The 16,769-nt window shown below is 45.1% G+C and overlaps 1 long non-coding RNA gene across 1 annotated transcript; it reads left to right on the forward strand.

Moving 5' to 3' along the window:
* Positions 1–14,019: 14,019 nt before the first annotated feature.
* On the forward strand, positions 14,020–14,795 carry LOC111948232 (uncharacterized). The gene is made up of 2 exons (XR_013659153.1): positions 14,020–14,072; positions 14,140–14,795. It is a non-coding gene; the product is annotated as an uncharacterized LOC111948232 (long non-coding RNA).
* The last annotated feature ends 1,974 nt before the right edge of the window (positions 14,796–16,769 follow it).

Genomic DNA, 16,769 nt, shown 5'->3' on the forward strand with positions numbered 1-16,769 from the left:
GATCCCTAAGTTGGTGCTGCACCCTCTTCAGCTCCTCCCAGTCTCCAGACTTGAAGGCTCTCTTCTTCCTGTTCAGGAGGTTCTTCAGGTCACAGCTGATCCACGGTTTGTTGTTGGGGAAGCATCGAACAGTTCGAGTAGGCACAACGGACTCCTCACAGAACTTAATGTATTCTGTAATGCAGTCCGTCATGCCGTCAATGTCCTCCCCATGAGGCGTGCATAGAGCGTCCCAGTCTGTGGACCCAAGACCGTCCTGCAGGGCCTGCTCCGTTTCTGAGTTTTATTTTCCCGGGTGGGACAGTTCACATATTGAGTGAAGTCCCCAAGCGTTCTGTCCATGTTGATGTGGTTGAAGTCCCCAGTGATGATGCAGAAAGAGTTAGGCTGCTGTGTCTGCAGGCGGGAAACGGTGGTAGTTATGACGTCAGCGGCGGATGGAGGAACATAAACATTCACCACCACAACCGATGTGAACTCCCTCGGCAGATAATAAGGCCGGACTCCCACCGCCAGCAGCTCCACATGCGGCGTGCAGAGTCGCTCCTTCACGCAGACGTGTCCGGGGTTACACCACCGCTCACTCACGTAGAGAGCAATCCCGCCTCCCCTCTTCTTACCGCAGCCGGCTGCATCTCTGTCCGCTCTCACAGTCGTAAAACCGGGAACCGCGATGTGGGAGTGCAGCCACGTCTCTGTGAAGCTCAGTAGGCTACATTCCCGATACTCCGTCTGGGTGTTCATTAGCGTCGTTAGCTCCTCGGTCTTGTTGGCCAGTGAGCGCACATTCCCCATAATGACTGCAGGCACGACAGGCTTAAATCTCCTTCTGTTCATCTTAACGTGAGTCCCGGCTCTGCGAGCCCGACGTCTCCTCCGTATCTCCTTCGGAATTTCATGCTGAGCTCCGTGAAACAGGTTAGACTCTCTCAGGGCCAGCAGCTGGTCGCGCGTGTAAACAATGGCCATGCTTTCCATTGTTATTCCCTCCGATGCGAGAATATCAAGCGAGAGAAAAAAAGTAAAGAAAACGCACAAAAATGGAAAAACGACAGAAATAATGGAAGAACAACAAAAAAGTGCAAAAAAAGCGAAAGAAAAGTAAAGGAGACGATGATTACAGACTTGAGTAAAAGAGCGTTTACAGGAGCTATGGCAACAGGCGTCCGTTCACGGCGCCATCTTGCAGAAGGTACCATGACAAAGGTGAATAAAGGTGGAGAGGATTCCATGTAATCCATGGACACCAGTGAAGATCACGAATCATTCAAAATAAAAGTTCAGCGCACTGTCTAGTGGGTCTAGATGACCTCACTCCCAATGTCAAAGTGCCTAGGATAGCACAAGGGTTAAAAGAAAATATATTGAATTTTTATCATATTTATGAAATCAGGTACATTTTTATTACATTTTAGTTATAGTTATTTTGAGCCACAGTAGCTTCTGAAAAATGCCATTGAGAACATAGACTTTGATTACATTAAGTACTAAGGACCACGGATGCATGAACAGGGGGAGTAGGTAATGTGGCAACTCAGGGTGAAGTCTCACAGAGAATTTTGAGGTTATGGGGTCCTCACGGCCATAAATCCCTTACTGCGTGACATCTAGTGAGGCCAGAGTTGTAACTTTCAGCGCTGCTGGAGAGCTGGAAAGTTGCTGTTGGTGGTGAGAAAAGGTCAGAGCTCCGTGTACTAACAATATGTTGCTGTTTGTAAGTGCAGTTTCAGATATGCTGCGCTTTTTTTTGCGAGATGCCAAATCTAACTTCTGCAGCAAACACTCAGTAAATGATACAAGAAATGCTAACAAGACATCTTTGAGAAAAGTTCTTGCATCGTCATTACTGCCACCATTTCTTGTGCTGTGTTGTAACCTCTTGGTTTCATTTGGCAATGTCTTAATTATTTCATCTTGCCTGCATCTTTGAATTCTCATTTTTTTTCAACATCTTAAAAACAGACCTCTGAAATTTTCCTTTGATAAACATATATCTTTAGGCTGGATTAAAATAGAAAATAACAAATGCAGCACTTAGAGTGTCACGGGGAAGCCCTTTTGAACAGCATGCAGAGGAAACCATAATAAGCTGCCAATTTGACTCCCCCAAATGTCTGCTTTTTTATTTTCTCTTTTTGTTACTCCTGACACTAGTAGACATCTGGAAGGAGCACGACTCAAATCATGCATCTGCTGATTTTAGATAATTAAGGAAAGTTCTAAAATGTACTGTTTAATATAGTCCCACTTCAATCGTCTTTTGATCATCTTTTTGTTTTGTCTGTTCCCAGTGATCTTTAATTATGATTGTGCTGTTTTTAGCCAAAATCCCCAAAACTGTGTCGTTTTTTTTGGACAGAATTTCTGCAGAGCAGCAGTACTTCGCCTCTCAGTTCTGGGTGACGCAAATCAACCCCACCACCCTTCCCCTCCCTGTTACTGAGAGGTTTCTGTTTACATGTTCTCCCTCTATCTTAAAGCCCCTCAAACTCCCAAATTAACATTATCGGTGCAACAGAAATAGTGATCAATATTGGTGCTATCCAACCGTACAATTTAGATCCAGGTATCAGCTCAGACAAGGAAAACAAATACGTTCATGGATCTATTTGTCTGCAAGTAGATGCATCAGAATGGAGCACACCTTGTGACCCGTTGATTGTAGTTTGTCCGTAACAACAAGCTTTTGTAATACTGCATTTTTTCGTCTGCTCCGTATTAACGTGATCCCTCGCGCTTTACTTTTAACGGTTTCGCTACTTCACGGATTTGCATCATGCATTGTGTTCTGCATTCTGATTGGCTAAAAATTCACTCCGCTTCTTCTCTACCTGTGCGTCAATAATGTTGCAGTTTAATATGTCCATAAAGCAGCTTGCCAAATTTACATTAGGTACGTGCAAATTCTCTTGCAATTTCAAGTTTCTCTAAAACCCATAGAAAAAAGAGCGTCAACAACTGCCTATCACTATGTTCTTCTCCCGAACCTGACAGCCTGCACCGCGGGCTTCAAAAGACGAAAACACTGCAGAGCGGAGTCAGGATGCAGCGGCTCAGTCTGAAAGCAGTGAAATACACCTGAGTCACTATTTGTCCGACTGTACTTTGTATTTTTAATCATTTTAAATTTTCTCCCCTTTAATCCAATTACTCAGGTCGCGGTGGGCAGGGGTAAACTCCGCAATTTGAAGCCTTCTGTTCACATCGATGATTAAAATTATTATTTGACAGTAAAGTACAGAAGTTATTTGTTGAAAAAAAAAACGTTTCTAAAGTACTTTGATTTGTGAAACAAATGCTAGAGCCTGTAAAATGGTTTGTTCTTTCTTTTCAATGCGTAATAGAGTATTTAATTGTATAATAATTGTATAAAAAATTTGAGGTTTCTACTTCACGGATTTTGCCTATCACGGGTTCTTTTTGGAACGTAACCCCCGCAAAAAACAAGGGTTTACTGTAACTACAAATAGAAGGAAGAAATACACAGAAACACTTTTAATCTTAATTTCTTTATATATGTCCTCCATCAAAAGAAAAATGCAACAAGAACATGTTAAAAACATGAAAAACACGGGAGTAAAATTGGGAATTTTATTTGCCACTCCAGAGAAGTTTGGATTTGGTCACAATGTAATTTCCTGGATAAAACAATGTATTTTACACCCATGGCATCAGTATGTACTAATTCTACATCATCTGATTATTTTCAGCTGTATCGTGGAACAGGACAGGGCTACTGTATTATAACCGTTTCTTTTTAATTTGGTCATAGAACCTCTGGCCATTGCCCTATATGGCTGACAGGATCAGTGGAGTCCTCAGACACGATGAAATTCATAAAGTCTCTTTGTACGCAGATGATCTTTTAGTATATTTATCCAATCCCACACAATCCATTCCAGCATTCTTTAACATACTAAACTCATTTAGTAAAATATCGGGTTACACAATAAACTTCTCCAAAAGTAATCTCTTTCCAATCAACCAGTTGGCATCAGCAATAGATTATACCCACTTTCCTTTTAAAAGAGTTGAAGAATTTACTCATCTTGATGTTAAAATTACGCGATCACGCAATTATAAAGATCTCTATCATTTTAACTAAAAGATTTTATCACAACAAATAAAGGGAGATCTGACAAGATGGTCTTCGTTATCTATCTCTTTAGCCAGAAGAGTTAATATATCTAAAATGTCTGTAATCCCCTGTTTTTTTTAAAATATTTTTTCCAAATCATCCCTTTCTTTTTACAGAAGTCGATGTTCTCATTGTTAATATGGTGGAGAAAACTTCCTACAATGAAAAAATTGTTTCTCACAATACCAAGATCAGCCGAAGGTATAGCCTTACCTAACTTTGTATCTTTTTGTGGGCGGCAAACATTAGTAAGATACCTTATTGGATTTCTACATTGGGTAGTAGCCAGGGCCCAGCCTGGGCTAAAATGGAGGTGAATAGCATGTCAGCAGTTAGTCTGGTTTCAATTGTGAGTTCTCCAATCCCTGTTATTTCACATCTCCCAATTCTTAATCCAGTTTTAAAACATTCCCTAAAAATCTGGTTCCAGTTTAGAAACCACTTTTGCTTCACTTGTCTTTCCTCTTTTTGTCCCATAGTTAATAATCCTCTTTTCCCACCATCTCATATTGATTGTGCATTTCCAGGGAACCAAACCTGCGATATTCTGATAAGAGGTTGACCACTCTACCTCTGCACCATGGCCACCACCACAAATCTGCTGGTGAGATGGTGCAGAAAACAATCGCACCGGTGCTTCTTTTGCCTTTAAAACCCATTCCCCTCATCCTCTCCCTCATTTTCTCTACTTCATATGCTGATACTGAAAGGCCAGTCAAGTGGAAAAAAGGGGAGCCTGACATAGGAATAAAATGCAGTGTGTCTCCACTTATCTTCCTTATCTCAAAGCAGTTCAAGTTCTGTTCTGCTCATGTAGGGACAAAAATGTTCTTGTAGCCTGAGTGTAACAAGAAAGAAAATAATAAAAAAACCACTCAATTATCAGCTGTAAAAACATATCTGGACAGGATGTCATGTGGCAAAATGTGTATCTGTGTGGCTGCATAGAAATGTGTGTCGACCAAACTGTGGGTGAAAAGGTAAAGATGAATAAGGATCATTAAAGCAGCAAAAGATGTCTACAGGGCTTCCTACGGTGAGAGTGAATGGGTCCTCCCTCTAGATAGTTTTTAAATGTCAGCTCTTCGTAGTCCAACTGTGACTTCAGGTCCCTCTTTTACAACATGGGATTTCACAGCAATTATTCCAATCATGACTCAAAACCACTAAATTGCAGAGTCATTTGAGAGCTAGCAGAGCAACAAGCGCAGTTTCCTTTGTCAGATATCGAACTGCGTCTGGCATTTGCTTCCCTCCATATTTTCCACCAAATCAGAAAATCGTTTAAGCAAGTCAAATAATAATAAAAAAAAATTATCTATCTCAAACTGAGGCAACCTATATTAGTTTAATAGCTATCCATGGACCAATATGAGTGGCCTTTCACTGACTGGATGGCATTTTGCCCTGACATTCAGAAAGCCAATATGTGCTATACGGTCTAGATTTGAATTTCTACAGTTAATAATAAAACAAATAATTATATTGATATTTTTCGTTACAGTAAGTTTATACTTTGGAACGGTTTCGTCTGGTTGGTTGGTTTGACGCTCTTAAAAGAACAATTTCTTTAAGCTTTGCTGCTTTAAAATTTAGGTGATGATGTTCCTGGATAAACCAATGTCCTTATTTAGAAGTTTTTTCATGACAAACTAGAAGCGTTTTTTTGTTTGTGAAATTGAGCATCTTCAGAGAATCAAACATCTGAGTGATCCGCCTTTTTTTTTTTTAAAGTTAAATCAACTTTAGTTAGAGATAAACATATATTTAAATGGTAAATTGCGTATACTTATATAGCGATTTCTACCCTCTTTTGAAGGCCCAAAGCGCTTTACAGTCACAGTCCCATTCACCTATGCACACAACCATTTACACACACATTCACACACTGATGGCGGCTCTGCTGCCGAACACTGGTGCCAACCTCCCACCAGAGGCAAGGTGGGGTTCAGTGTCTTGCCCAAGGACACTTCGACACATGGGCGTGCAAGGCGGGAATCGAACCTGCAATCGTACGATCATGGGTCAATCGCCCTACCACTGCACCACGGCCGCCCGTCTCTATGTTGACTTTGCTTTTTTAACAGCTTTAAATTTAGAATCCACTCCAATAAAAATGGAGGTGTCAGGACAGAACTCAGGGATGGACTCAGATGCAGAGTTCAGAGCTTTTATTCTCCGGTAAATGCTTTTACTCTGGAAAGGACAAGACCAAACACAAAGAGAGACTCAGGCTGTGTCCACCCTAATCTCTAGCTACTTAAACCCTAAGTAGTGCGGCACTGTTCTCTGCATTTTCAAAGCAATTCGGACACCATGCTCACTACTTTTCTCTTTCGGGTGTTGTTCATGTGGCGCTTGACAAGAAAACAAAGTGGCGCATTACCGCCACCACATGGTCTGGAGGTGAACTACTTCTGTTAAACAGATTTTACAAAGACCATTTATAAATCTGCTGTGTTATGATGATGGAAAACGTGGCTGATTTATAAATAATAAAATTACTAACACATTGGTGTATATTTAGTGTATTTGTTCAGAAATAAACCACCAAGTTACTGGTCCGTGACAATGTTTATTTTTTTATGTTCGTGCCGCTGAACGATTTACGGGCTCGTGCGAGGAAGGATTTTTTCTGTATTTTTCCTTTCTACCTTACTGAAAATGGCTTTGAAAATAAATCTGTCCTTGTTCCTGTTGGCAATAATTCAACCGTTTATCGTGAGATCAAACCGAAAACGGGCTGATATGGAGCACAGAGCAGCAAGGAGAAGCCTGATTTCCTCTGGCTGTTCTAGCCAGACATGAACAACTTTCGAGTTATACCTAAAGTTTTTTTTAGTTAAACATAAGCATTTATTAGTAATTGTGCTCAGGGTTACACCATCTGCTTGGCAAGAGTTTAACATTATTTTTCAATACTGGAGTATGAGTTGTATAGTCTAAATACATGAAATACTCTTGGGAATTCAGAGAAAGTTTTTGCATTTCTTCTTCAGAGTCAAACCATATCAGCCTTCAACACAAAGGGTTCTATATCAGTTTATTTATAAAAAAAAGATTTACAAAACACTTGTTTTAAACAAAAATACTGTTTTATATACGGTTAATTTTTAAAAATTAATATGAAAATCCAAAAACCCAGCCAAAAAAACATGAGATTTTCCAGCATTCAAAAATACTTCATAAACTCAAATGCAAGACATCAAAATAAATAGAAACATAAAAAATTAGATTTAATTTCCTCAATTAAATGATTAATGTTCCATTTACAGGGTCTCACACGTCTCTACTGCTTTGCCAGCATAAAGTTTCTGTCCTGGCCCTTTATGCTGATGATCAGTCCGACACAAGACCGGATTTTCGGTTGACCTGCAGGACCATCGAGCATCTGGTGGAGCAGCTTCGGGTTCCTCACACTCTGGGGGGGGGGGGGGGGGGGGGGGCACAGGAGACTGAGGTCCTGGTGTTCCTTTTCTGGCTGGCGTGTGGCACATCTTACAGTGTGGTAGCCAGGGCCTTTGACATGCCACGGTCCACTGTGAGTGACGTCCACAGGACGGAAGACCGCATCCTCCAGCTAATGAGGTCATCCGGCTTCCCAGTGGGAATAAACTGCCATTAGTCGCCTCTGTTTTTTTTAGCAGCTCGCTGGGTCTTCCGCCTTCCAAAAGGTCGTGGGGAGCATCGATGGCTGCCACATCAGAATCAAGGCCCTAAAAGAAAATACCCAGATTAAATGAAGATCATATGACAAACTTAAACTCACCTCTCTCGTTGTCTGAGCTTCATGAAGCTCTGTTACTTATGCCTAATGGTAAAGCACCAGGGCCTGACGGATTTCCTGCTGAGTTTTATAAAGAAATTAACAGCTGGCCCCAACGTTTTATGAAATGGTAACATTTATGAAGGAAAGCCAAACAATGCCACCTAACATGAACTCCGCCAACATAATTCTCCTTCTAAAAACAGAAAATCAGGCTAACACCCCATTTCTTTAATCAATGCAGACGTAACAATTATTTGCAAAGCACAGAGAATAGAAAAAAATCACTCCTCACATAATTCACCTTGATCAAACAGGATTCATCAAAGGCAGACACTCGAGTGACGCAGACTCGTTAACATAATAGACTTTGCCAGTTTCAAAAACCAGGAAATGACTGTACTCTCATTGGTGGCTGAAAAAGCATTTGACAGAGTGAACTGGAAGTTCCTCATTGCTGCCCGTCCTGGGGGTGGCTGCTTGGAGGAGCAAGTTGGTCCTCTATAGATATGGGGCCTTGGAGGTTTGACGGGTTGGGATCTCCACTATGGCAATCGGTGGCTGCCCCGGCTGGTCGGCTTCCTTTGACCGGAGTTCTCCCAGGGGCAGTGCTTGGGGACGGGGGTCTGGGCTTGCACTCTCTACCCCCTGGGCCCCCCTGCTCTCTGGTGTTGTGGGCCGCTGTGGCGGTCCTGCTGGCCCTGCCCTGGGTGGCGGATGTGGTTGCCCGGCAGGCGGTCTTTCGCTATCTGGTGTACTGAGCGAGTGTTTGGGGGTCCCGGCTGCTGCTGCTGCTGCGGTGCGGGGGTGGCTGGGTTTTCTTCCTCTTTTTATATTCCAACATCCACCCCAGAAGAACATCAACACTCACTCGAGCACAGGTGCCTAATCACCTTTGCACAGTTTGCGTGACTGGATGAAATGTTTCACATGTGTTAGTCTGAATGCATAAGTATGCGTGTGTGAATGTTAGTGGTAGTATGTCCAGGTAGACTTGCTTCTGTGCGAACGCTTTTGGAGCCAACAGGTGTGTTTGTAATGGTTGTGTGTTTGTGTGTGAACAGGCCCCGCCCATTTTAGATTTTTCATGCATCTTAACATGTCAGTTGTGATTATAAAGCAACCAGAATTTCAGCGAGTTTCTGTCCCTCTCCTGCACCTAAAAAGTAAGATGGGAAACATTTGACAGTTAAAGAGCTTATTCTTTCAAAAAGGCAGAATCTGTCATTCAAAATGTGTTTCTTTGTCTGACTGACAATCATTTCAGGCTGGAGCAGTCTTTTAGTTTCAGCATGAATTCACATGTAGATCAGGCACATGTTTTATGGCATTGATGCCATGGTAAAACTTTACCATGGTCTCAAGATCGTTTGATGTTTACTTTCAGAAAAAATAAAACTCAAAGAGACCAAAACTGTTTTAGTAGTTTATCACTCAAGGTTTTCCAAGAAATCCAGTTAGTTGAAGTTGCATTGATTCTCTGTTCTTCTTCCTGTGGTTCTTGCTTGGAATAAAAGCCTGTTGCAGGTTAACCTGGACTTGACTTCAGGACATCTTCTGATCAGCTAAAGATTTTCTTGAGTCTCATATTCTGGCATCCTTAATCATACTATGTCACAACATATTAACTTTATTGTTGCCACCCTGTAAAAAAGGAGGAACAGCTGAAAGAACTGTACGCCTGTTAATAAAATGCATACTCTGCTAAATCTACAAAAGTGCAAAATGAAACACAGCGCAACTTACAGTTTCACAGCTTCCTATGAGATGAGCATTAAAATCAACATTAAAATGCTTAGACGAGGGCATCCTCAACCTTGGCAGAGACGAATGTACTGTCCGGCTTATTTGGGGATGTCTTGGTGAGGCCCCCCGTCAAATCTTACATCCAGGAGATCTATGAACAAGAACTGAGGGGATCTGGGGACATTCAGTCCGTATGGACCTGTTTAGCCTCTTTGGCAGTTGTGGATGTAACGTCTGTAGTGCTTGGAATCCCTGAACCCCTGATGTGTTTGTTGGTGTTCTCTCATCCAGTCCTCATATGTTTTGTGGATTTGAAGAAGCTGTTTAACCTCAATCTCCTTTGTGTCAAGTACCCTGTTCTGTGAGTATGGTTCCGGGGAGTCTGTATGAAGTCTCTGTTTGACTTGAGCCTGAGCTTGATCTGCATTGCTGACAGGGAATTAGACCTATTTTTAGTGCATATTGAACTCTGGTAGGGATGTTATAACGTGCCATGGCTATTTTTTTTAAAGGAAAGGAGGGAAGAAAAGAGAAGGATGTTAGCGAGGGGGGTACAAGGGTGATTAAAGAAGGGGGGGGGGGGGGGGTAAAATCATGAAGCAGCATAAAGCAACAAGTTGCTGGATGTTTATAATCATTACGGTTTGGTTCAGATGTAATACAGATCTAAAAGAGATGTCCCCTCAATGCCCTACCCGCCAATTTTAACTGCACCCCCTTAGTACACACACCCTTTACTCCTCAAAATATACATTCAAACATAAACACACACACACATGCACACACACACCCTCACAAACACACACGCACACACATTTTGCAAGAAAAGTGGGACCTAGGACCATCTGTCCCCTACCCCATCCCTGGTGGGGGGTACTGGATCCTTCGCAACAGTGGCCGTATCCCCTTTATTGGCTTCCTGGGCCCGACGGTGCTCTCTCCGCGCGGGGAGAGGGTTCACATTACACCTGAGCCGGGGGTGTCCGTATCCCTGTGGGGTGGGTTCTGGTCCTTGCCCCTGAGCGCTGGGCCCCGCCAAATTTCCAACTGTGGCCGAGCCTGGTCGGACCATGTTTACAACACCCCTCGTGGGCCCCCCTTTTCCCTGGGGTGCTCCCCTCCTGGCGGGCCCCTGCCTTGCACCTTCCTGGACCAACCGTGGGCCGGGTGGGTGGCTGCCTGGAGTGCGGAGCGGGTCTCCCTTGGGGGGTCCTGGCTCGTACCTGGGGTTGGGGCAGGGGGATGCCCAGAACTCCTGGGTGGTGATGGGGTGCTCGTCTGGGGCTGTGGGCGCCCTTCTCGGGTGGGGCCCTCCTCCCGGCGCGGTGGGGGGGGCTGCTCTCCTGGTTGGGCTAGGGCGGCGCCCTCTTTCCCCCCATGCCTCCCTGCTCTCTGGCTTTGGGGGCCTCGCGGCGGTCCTGCTGGCCCTGGCCTGGGTGGCGGATGTGGTCGCCCGGGGGGCGGTTGTTCTCTGCCCACTGCCGTGTGGCGTTGGGGGGTTCTGGCTGCTGCTGCGGCGGGGTCTTGGTGTGGGGATGGCTGGGCACTCTCCCTCCTTCTTTTCACATTCCACCATCAATTTTAAAAGAACATAAACTTGACTTGACCTGAGCACAGGTGTTAGCTCACCTTTGCAATAATAGTTTGCATGATTGAATGAATGAAATATTTCACACTAGTTGGTTTGAAGGCATAAGTATGCGTGTGTGAACACTATCTGTTTTGTGTACATGTTGACATGTGGACATTTTTGCAGCTAGCAGGTGTGTTGATAACACTTGAGTGTGTAGGCCCCGCCCTTTGAGATTTGTACTACATTTGAACCTTACCGTAATGATAAAAATCCAGTAAACTTGTTGCTTTATACTGCTTCATGGTCTTATCCCCCCCCCTCCTATTATCACCTTCCTACCCCCCCTCTCTAACATCCCTCTCTCTTCTTCCCTCCTTTCCTTTTCCGTCCGGTCCAACACCAAAGATTTTTAAACATGATTTGTAATTGACGCCAAACTTTATTAATTTCAAAGGGGTTTATTCAGACATACCTCTGGTTTGTCTGAAGATTAATAACCCCTGTTGTTAAAGTAAAATATGTCCAACACAAGAGGCCCTCAGTCCTCATCTGCCCGCCCAGCTGTTGGACAGGACAAGTAAAAAAAAAACAAAGAGGCGGGGCCTGTCCACACACACACTCAAATGTTACCAATGTACCTGTTGGCTCCAATAATGTTCACATCCAAACATGTCAACATGTGCGTAATACAACTAATGTTCACACACGCATACTTACACGTGTGAAACATTTAATTCAGTCCCGCAAACTCTTTGGGCAAAGGTGAGATAGCACCTGTGCTCGAATGATTGTTTAGGTTCTAAGGTGGATGATGGAATGTAAAAAGAAAAAGGAAGTGTCCAGTCATCCCCACGCCAAAGCCCATGCCATAGCAGCAGCGGCAGTCAGGATCCCCAACACCTGCACGGTAGCAGGTAGAGAACAACCGCCCCCCGGTCAAGCAGGACCGCCACAACGGCCCCCAATGCCAGAGAGCACAGAGGCATAGGGGGACAGAGAGTGCTAACTCCAGCCCAAGCAGAAGAGCAGCCCCCCCCCGCCGTACCAGGAGGGCCCAACGCGGGGCCCCGCCCAAGAAGAGGACCCCCACCACTACCCGGTCGTGCCTTCTCTCTCGTACCTCACCAACTCACCAAACACCACTGGAGACTGGAGTTTTCCCCACACCAGATAACGGAAAGCCGTCCGCTGCTGCCGGTGAACTGCATGGGAGTGGCCCGTGGGTATGAGGACTGTGTTGAGAATGGGAACCGCACAATGGAACTGCGGGGATTATGTGCAGGTTCTGATGTAACCCAATCACTTGTGATATAGAATTTATGTGTCTTTAATATTTTAATAGTATTCATATTAATGAAGACTTCTGTATTTGTTCAATTACTTATCTCTGTGAGGTTCAGGGGCCAGGGTGGGTTAGTTTGTTTCGCTTTCTAGATTGGTTGTGGGGTTTCCGGGTTCTTTGGGCCTTTATTTTGGTTACTTCCGGTTTCTCCCGTTTGTGTTGCCTCCACCTTTACTTCTGTTTATGAATTGCACCTGTTCGCACACCTGTTGTTCATCATTGCTGTGTATTTAAGTTCCTCCACCCAGTGTCTGTCACGGGATCGTTTTGCATTCTTTGTACTGCTCTGGAGGAATGGAGGCACTGGTTAGAGGGGGCGGTTCAGCCGTTTGTGGTTTGGACTGACCACAAGAACCTGTCATATATCCGGACCGCTAAACGGTTGAACCCAAGACAGGCAAGGTGGTCTTTATTCTTTAATCGTTTCGATTTTGTCGTCTCGTACCGCCCTGGCTACAAGAACACCAAGCCAGATGCGCTCTCTCGGCAACACGATCCGGTCATGGGGGACCAGACACCCACGACGGTAATTCCTGTGTCTCGTGTCCTGGGTGCCCTCACCTGGAGGCTGGAGAAGGACATCAGGGAGGCCCAGGTCCAGGAGCCGGACCCGGGAGGGGGTCCGCCCAACAGACTTTTTGTTCCTAGGACCTGTAGGAGTCAGGTTCTTCAGTGGGCCCATGCGACACGTCTGACCTGCCACCCCGGTGTTCGCAGGACTATTACCTTCCTGCGGCGGCAGTTCTGGTGGCCCAGTCTGGCGCGGGACGCTCAGGAGTTTGTCGCTGCCTGTACTGTCTGTGCCCAGAACAAGGTCAGTAACCAACCGCCTGCTGGGCTCCTGCATCCTCTGCCAGTTCCGAGTCGTCCTTGGTCCCACATCGCCTTAGATTTTGTGACCGGCCTGCCTCTCTCCGCCGGCAAGACCGTGATCATGACCGTGGTGGACAGGTTTTCCAAGGCCGCTCACTTCGTGGCCCTCAAGAAACTGCCTTCTGCCGCTGAGACGGCTCAGCTAGTAATAGAACACATTTTTAGGCTGCACGGGATACCAGTGGACCTAGTTTCTGATCGGGGACCACAATTCGTCTCCCAGGTGTGGAGGGCTTTCTGTGCGGCTTTCGGTGCTTCAGCTAGTCTCTCCTCAGGGTTCCATCCCCAGTCCAACGGGCAGGCCGAGAGGACTAACCAGGACCTGGAAGCAGCTCTCCGGTGTGTCTGCTCCCGTAATCAGAACACTTGGAGCTCCATGCTACCCTGGGTTGAGTACGCCCACAACACCATGACCTCCTCTGCTTCGGGTATGTCCCCATTCGAGTGTTCTCTGGGCTACCAACCTCCATTGTTTCCCGAGCAGGAGAGAGAGGCAGCGGTTCCGTCCGTCCAGCACCTGTTCCGCCGCTGTAGACGTATCTGGAGGGAGGCACGGGCCGCGCTTCAACGCTCGTCCGCTGCAACAAGAGACTGGCTGACCGGCATCGCCGTCCGGCTCCCACCTATGCGCCAGGTCAGTCGGTTCTGCTCTCTTCAACCAACATCAAGCTGCGGACAGAGTCTAGGAAGCTCTCCCCCAGGTTCATTGGCCCCTTCGTGGTGGAGAGGGTGATCAACCCCGTTGCTGTCAGGCTACGCCTACCTCGGACGATGCGTGTCCACCCGGTCTTCCACGTTTCCCAACTGAAGCCTCATGTCACGAGTCCCCTTCACCCATCTCCCTCACCACCTCCGCCGCCTCGCATCATTGACGGAAAACCTGCGTGGACCGTGCGGCGCATCATGGACAGCAGACGGCGGGGACGAGGTTTTCAGTATCTGGTTGATTGGCGGGGTCATGGCCCTGAGGAGCGGTCCTGGGAACCTTCTTCCCGGATCCTGGATAAGGACATGATCAGGGAGTACCATCGGCGGCACCCTCACCTGCCCGGCGGTGCGCCCAGAGGCGCCCCTTGAGGGGAGGGTACTGTGAGGTTCAGGGGCCAGGGTGGGTTAGTTTGTTTCGCTTTCTAGATTGGTTGTGGGGTTTCCGGGTTCTTTGGGCCTTTATTTTGGTTACTTCCGGTTTCTCCCGTTTGTGTTGCCTCCACCTTTACTTCTGTTTATGAATTGCACCTGTTCGCACACCTGTTGTTCATCATTGCTGTGTATTTAAGTTCCTCCACCCAGTGTCTGTCACGGGATCGTTTTGCATTCTTTGTACTTCGAGATTAAAGGAAAGATAGAGAAACCTTGATTCAACGTACCTCTGTGTTCCTGCTTTTGCATCCACGCGTCGAGCCTGACAATCTCAGCTTCCTGTGTCAGACTCCTGTGCTTATTATGGTTTTTAGAAACCATAATGCCACATGGGGTTAGGAGCCCAGTCACCTGGATGAAGCACAGAGTATGGCCACTGCTCTTCCACATCGAGAGGAGCAAGTTGAGGTGGCTTGGGCATCTTCTTCAGATGCCGCCTGGACGCCTTCCTGAGGAATTATCCCACCTGTCAGAGACACCGGGGAAGACCCAGGACATGTAGGAATACATATTTAGGCTGGCCTGGGAACACCTCAGGATTTCCCAGATGAGCTGGAGTAAATGGCAGAAGAGAAAAGTCTGTGCATCTTTGCTTAGACCGATGGCCCTTAAAAAAAAAAAAAATGAATGGACGGCTGAAGATAAAAAATCTGCCACCAACTTTATTTAATGCAGACTAGAAATGTGACAATGGATGTCAACAGCTGACATAAAACTGACAAGACAAAGTGAAACATTATCGGTCAGCAAAGAAAGAAAAGTTACAGCAACACGAGAATCCCTTGACATTTAATTTTTATTATCATCTCACACTTATATCAGACAAAGAACATACTTCAAACATTCTTACAGTCCCTGTGAAAACATTGATATGATCTATATGAACAGGAAAGAAAAACAAATTGCAAATGTATATGTTCTAAATCAACTGGGGGTATTAAATGCTTGCTATGCCTTTTTTCCCCTCATCTTACGTGAGCAGACAGCTGTGACTTTTCAGGTGGATGTAACAGTTTTTTTGTCCAGTTGGCAAGAGTTTCCAGACTGGTTTTGAGGCCCCTTTATTTCACTCAACCTCTCCATTCCTGCAGGATATTGGCTTTTAAAGCCCTCTGAGAATTCTGGCTACTGACTGCACACACTCAGACATCAAAACACATTGCTTTGTTGTGTAAGGTAGGCAAAGGTGTGTTTTTATAACCCTCTTTATTCACAAAATGACTCCTTCCCTTTTAATAATTCAATCCCACTCTACTTCTAGCGTAAAGATATCTTCCATCAGCTCCTGGCTGTTGCATCTTCAGTTTAACCAAAGTGTGTGTGACGAGGAATCTGTTTTGAAGTTATGCTTCCATTCTGAAGACCTGTTTCAACCAACCTTTTTACGTCTTGGAGGTAGCTCCTCAGAGCGTGAACACAGACAGCAAAGGGATGCATTAAGATGTTCCACATTCATGATCCATGAACTTCCCCAAGGCAAAGTGTGTGATAAAAGAACCGCGAGAGCAGGTAAGGAAAGAGCTTGTGCAAAGCCCTGGCAGCTTTTAATGACCGCTGTGTGCAAGTTCACTTGGGACACTAAGTAAAATGCTAGAAATGCTTGATGTGAGCTCTTGTGACTAGTTTTAATGCATGAAAAATTACGAGATCCATATTACATCAATAGTTCTTTTGGCTACCGCTGTTTGCTTGTCATATTAGAAAAAACTTTCAAAAGAGCTCCATAGCTTAATGTTCTCATGAAGCCCATTTGATGTTGAAGAAGCACTGTCAGAATTCAGCAGTGTACGAGGAACCACTTTTTACTTAAAGTCTACAAAAAGCAAAGATCAAAGCACATCTAATTTAAATAAATGAGTACTTTGTTTTCATACAGTTCATTGATGTACAGAGAGCAATTTAGAAGTCTTTGCAAAGTTGGCTGTCATTTTTTTAGCAATGTCGATCTGAAATCAAAAACAATAAAGAACAGTGCACTCAAACCGGCAGCTTGCTCAAACACCCAGCAGCAATATCCAGTCAGTCTTTACATTTCTTCTGACAGTTGTTTTAGTGGAGCGCTTCTGTTTGTCACTGATTTATTAAATCTGGTGTTAAATCAAATGACTACTGAGAAGATTCTGCTGTTTTTCATGTCCTACCCTTGCAACATCCATATAACATGCATACTTTTTTTAACCCTTGTGCTATC

This window comes from Oryzias latipes, chromosome 11 (assembly GCF_053564925.1).
Source record: "Oryzias latipes strain Hd-rR chromosome 11, Olatipes_Hd-rR_3.1".
NCBI lineage: Eukaryota > Metazoa > Chordata > Actinopteri > Beloniformes > Adrianichthyidae > Oryzias > Oryzias latipes.